The following is a 5,410-nucleotide window of genomic DNA, read 5'->3' as shown; positions in this document are numbered from 1 at the left end:
TGCAGCAAATTGCATTTCACTTTGAAAGTTGGTTATGGAAATCCTATATGTGTAAATAGAGATACCTGTTCTTCACTTCCTCAGTGCCCTGTAGGAATTCAAACTTCATACCCTGCTAACAAACTTAATATATTCTAAAGACTACTCCAGGGGAGGTTTTGAGGAGCATGCCAGCAGGCAGCAGCTTCCCTTCCTTCCATATGCATGCTTACATGACTTCTGAAGCATGGATACTGGGTATGTAGTTTAAAATCAAACCTTTGGCCACACAGTGAAGTGTGATTTTCTTTGTTTTGGTTTGGTTTTTTTTTAATAAACTATTTTCTATTTATACCAGTTCTTTAGTTTCTTTGCTGTCTCTGTCTTTACTCCAGTTTAGAAGAAAAGTAGCTGTTACAGAAGGAGTCTTTTATGTTAACTGCTCTGCTTACAGCAGTCGTACCAGTCCCTGTGACAGGGGTTATGAACAGTACTGACTGGACACAGTCTTGCACTTTGAAGAATAGTAGGCATTTTCTGTGATTCCGTGTTCTTATCTAGACTAACATTCGTTGTAGCAACTGCACCTAATGCTTCTCTGAAGGTGAACCAGGAGAGGTGGGAGACAAAGCTGCCTGAGCTCTGGTCCTAGCTCCAGGAAAGAAGACAGTATGATAGTTACGTGTTCAGATGCTTAGTGTCCGCTCAGGAAGAGATTAACCCAAGCCGTCATGAGTGCCTCAAATACAACATTGGATACAAAGAGGTACTTTTGCAGGTGAAGACTCTGACCTGCCTGTGTGTGGGACTGTTGCTCAGATTCTATGCTACATATCAGTACAGTATCCTACAGAGACTACTATTGTTATGTGAAGTGTTGCCATTGCTAAAAATCCTAACAGCTCATATTATGAGGGGTATTTTGGTGAAGCAGCATAGTGAGCTGCAACTTTTACCTCAAGTAGCTAAGCTTTACTTGCTGTCTACAAAACTTTTTTTTTTGTACTGTGTCCCAAGAGCCATAGCTCAGAAGACTACAATGTGGATATAATTGGGCCTAGCACCACACACTTCACGCAGTAGTACTTGAAAGAGTGGTGGGAGGTGGCTGTTACAACTGGGGACAGGAAGGATGACCACAGGGATTTAGCTTTTATAAAGCAGTAGCCTCTACTCATGCGCATCGTAATTAAAGTACTGGTGGGACATGCTGTCTAAGTCTACTGCATTTGCACTATGCAATTTTCTCTGGAAAATTCTGGAGTGAAGCCCTAGAAGATACTAACCTGTGGCAGATACCTAGGTCTGAAAGATTTGTCTGATATTAAATTATTTGTTGTTAGTTTACATTAAAACAAGTGCATACGTGTATATATATAGAAAAAAAAATAATACTTCCATCTTCATCTGGGGTCAGTTCTTGGAGTAAATTGCAAACACTGCTGATTTCCTCAAGGGAGACTGGTTACAAAAAGACTGCATTAGCAGTTTCAAAGTGGCTTTTTCTGTAGTGAATTGCCTGCTACTTGAAAGATCTCTTGCCATGGGATTCTCTTTCTCCTTTCTCAAGATGGCAGCAACATAGCAGTTAAGGGTTGAAAGCATAATGAAGATGCATTGTAACAAGACAATAGCTAAGGAGACAGCGGAAGTACTCTGGATGGTAATTTATTAGCCCTATATACTTTATCAAATAAATGCTACAGATACACTTGAAAAATGTCAAGGTATTCATCTTGCTTTACTAGGTCATCTTACTAGACCTTTGCCATTCTTTGGTTTCAAGTTGTTAATTTCTTGTATGCTTAATGCCAATGTACATGTCCTATAAAAATTCATTGGAAAGATATTCTCTGCTGCGAGTTGCACATTAAAGGTAGTTGCAGATGGCTGCCAAGCTGTTGGAAGTTTCCCTTCCTCTGCTATATGACTTTCATGCATAGAGCGATGGGGAAACAGGACGTTGTTCCGGTATTCAACGCTACTAGTCTTACCAGTTTATCCTTCCTTGCCTTTTGTCTCTTTGGGCTTTACCTTCTACAACTAACTTCCACTATAAGGACTATTTGTGCAGAAAGAGATGTGCTACCCAATGCACCACACCCCCATAATAAAGGGGATGCAGAATAGACCTCTTACACTATCCATTTTCCAGAACTACCAATTCAGCTGTTTCTCCTCTGCACCTGAAACACTACAGTGCTGATAGGCGGGGCCGCAGTAGCTGAAGAAGTCTGAAAGGTAACCACAAATGAAGCAAAAGCAGAGGATGCATTTACTCTTGTTGGCATGTCTCAACACCTCGAGCGAGACCTTTTTGCTGATGTTGGGCTGATCTACCCTCCCTTCGCTCCAAAAGGATGCACTAAAGCATTCTTAAGAATAGAACTTTATTTCTTTGTTAAACATAATCTTTTCCGTCTCCACTTCTAGCTAGAGCTAGCAGTACAATATAACACTGAGGATACCTTCCCTCATACAATGTTTTCCTCTCAGGCTGCTCCTGGCATCCAGAAAGGCTGCCTCCGTTTCCCAGCACTGATGTCTCTCACGTGTCTTTGATGTGTTCTCAGTGCTGTTACCTAAAATCTTTTGCAACAGGCAGCTTGGTGTTAAACACTTCACCTAACCTAATGTAACATGACAGCGTGCCCTTAAAACTTGAAAGGGAATTAACTGTATTAAAACCTCTTTAAGATAAAAATGCCTTAAGGCAAGAAGAGTCCTAGAACAAAGGCAAGACACAAAAGGGGATTGGTGTTCCAAAAGGACCCTTTTCATTGCGATAAGGCAGATTTTCTAACAACAAAACACCAAACCACCTCATATGAATACTGAGAGCACTCAGTGATGATCAGCTAGGGCTTAAGGCACTAGAAGGAAGCAGCTCTTCCAGTTGACAATCCCAGGCTTGACTAAGCCTCTACATTTATTTTGGAGAGAGGTACAATGGCCTGAGCATTGCAAGGAAATCACACAGTTCTTCAGATAAAGACTCTTGAGTCAGAGATTTCAGACGGAAGTGGGAGTTCAGTAAGTTTAGCCCAGCATTACTGGCTGCCTTTCTTTGGTATTAGAGCTCTAGCAGAACCGTGCTGATGTTTGCCGAGTTTGGGGGGAAGAGTAGAACAAAGCAGTCCTCCATCTTGCTCTGAGAAAGAGGGGAGAACACAGATGGATAAGTGCAAATTCCAGTGTAACGAGAAGCACTGCTGTGGCTGCTGCTACTACAGCAACATTTCTCACTTGGCAAAGGCAAAAGGCCAGGTTTGAATCTGAACTGGACAAAGGAGTGGTTTGGATGCACACGCTCACTCCAGAGAATAATTTACTGAATAGATAAAACTATACAGAAGCATTTTTATAGGTTACTTAAGTGATCCAGTTCACCATCCTCCAGCATACATAATCCCATTAATGTTAAAGGTTTGCCTGTGAAAGGACACTAGCACTTTTGGGGAAACACCTTCTGCAGCTTAGTGAGGGCAACAACTATTGTAACGGCAACAAGCATTCTGCCTGGCTGTCAGTCCAGAGCTCTTCAATTTGCAAGCAGTTTGAGAAAACTATTGCTGCTGGTTTTCCTGCAAGACGGTATCTCAGTCCATGAGCAAGCATACTGCAATAAAAATTATAAACGTGGAGCAGATTCTTCATTAAATTAGGCTCACAAGCAAGTGTATTGTGTGTTGAAAGTCCATCTTGCCTTCAACACGTGGACATTTGAGAGGGTGTCCCAGCTCCACTTTTCCCCACCACAGTCAGTAGCGGAAATCCTATTGACATCAGTCATGCAAGAATGGCATAGCTGGATTCTGGATTTGTTACTGGAGTCACACAAGAGTATGAAAACTGATTCTCTTTTAGGACTACCCTAACCTGGTAGCAGCCAAAAGCCATCTGCGTTTGGGTTACGCAATGGTAATTTTGTATAGAAGGTTTCCCTGTTGAGGAACTCTTGCACTGAACATAACTGCAACCCATTGCAGGATGGTATATCGCAAGGTTCAGATGAAGTTCTGTGAACATTTCCCACACATGTCCAATCTATATATATTAAAATTGCATGTAATTACAAATAGCATTGCTTAATCAACTTACCCAGAGAAGGTTTACCATTGTTCTAGTGTACAGTTATTCCACATTATCAACACCAAGAAGCTTATTCTGCTGTAAACTGGCTGGAAAAGAGAGAATGACCATGGTATGTCCTGCTGGAGAGAGATTGCAGAGCATTCCAGCCTGCCAAGACTCTTGGCTGAGCTGCATCTCTTCTGTGCTGATGTTTTCAAGATGCATGCCTTGAAGGAAGTGCTTAAAATCTCTGTAGCCAACCAAGAATTGAAAGGATAGCTTGGCTTCCACTGTAAGAACTCAAGACAGACTTGTATCCCAGCTGCAGTACATAGAATTTCATAGATAAAATGAGACATTCTGTCCTCTTATTTATGCTTACCTGAGAGCTGATGTAGAGATCTTTCAAGGTTTTGCCGGAGTCCAATAGCCTGTGCTTCACACTTCACCTCAGTTATTAAGGGCTTCCAGTTACAAGATAAAAAAAATCCTACAGCACTGTAAATTTGACATTAATTATCTGAGGAAGATGTCTAAGAGCATCACTTTTAAGCCAAGAACATTTGTCTCCCTTAGGAATGCTCCACATTGCTGTTTAGCACCTTGCATGAGAATCGTAGTAAAACATTGGAGCTTGTGTTACTGTGCAGTTCTGCAATGTGTGCATGATTGGTTTCTTTGCTTCAAGCTCCCCTGAGTAGGGAGCGATTCATCTCTAGGAGGCTAATTTCTTACAGTTGAGTGCAGGATTTTAATAAATAAACCCAAAAGTGAAGTGCCCTTTTGAACAGCCCTCGTATCAGCAGGTAATATCAGTAATTTAGGAAACTCAAACCATTCACTATTCCACCCAATGTATTGTGATCAGTGCTGGATTATTTTTTTTTTAAATACATCATAAGTTATCTCTTTTGTTTTAATTAAGACCTTACAACACCACTGAGAAATTTTAACCCCAGAATGCCAAAGATACATTATTTGAAGGAGAAGTAGTCAAAATACTGAATAAAAATATATTTTTGATTGATGAGTTTACAAATCATTTGCACCAGTGAGAACAAACAAAACATTTTCTACAGTAACACATGCTGAACCATCCTCTCCTGAATAAAGACATGGGGAGGGGGCTTTGAAGGGGGGAAAAAGTCTGCAGAGTTTCCCTTACAGATACTTTTTCTTTTCCCCCATAAAAGCAAGAGTTTCTCCTAACCCTTCCTGCAGAAGACTTGCTTGAGTACTTCAGGCTTCTGTAGCCGTAGGAATCTCTCTACCCTGATTTCAGCTGTGCTATAACATGAACCCATATAATCCTCTCACAATTGCTTTTACCTCAAAGCATTGCAGAAAGTGGCTGAAG

This window comes from Pygoscelis adeliae, unplaced genomic scaffold (assembly GCF_000699105.1).
Source record: "Pygoscelis adeliae isolate BGI_AS28 unplaced genomic scaffold, ASM69910v1 Scaffold71, whole genome shotgun sequence".
NCBI classification, from domain to species: Eukaryota; Metazoa; Chordata; class Aves; order Sphenisciformes; family Spheniscidae; genus Pygoscelis; species Pygoscelis adeliae.
Note: the sequence above shows the minus strand (reverse complement) of the source record.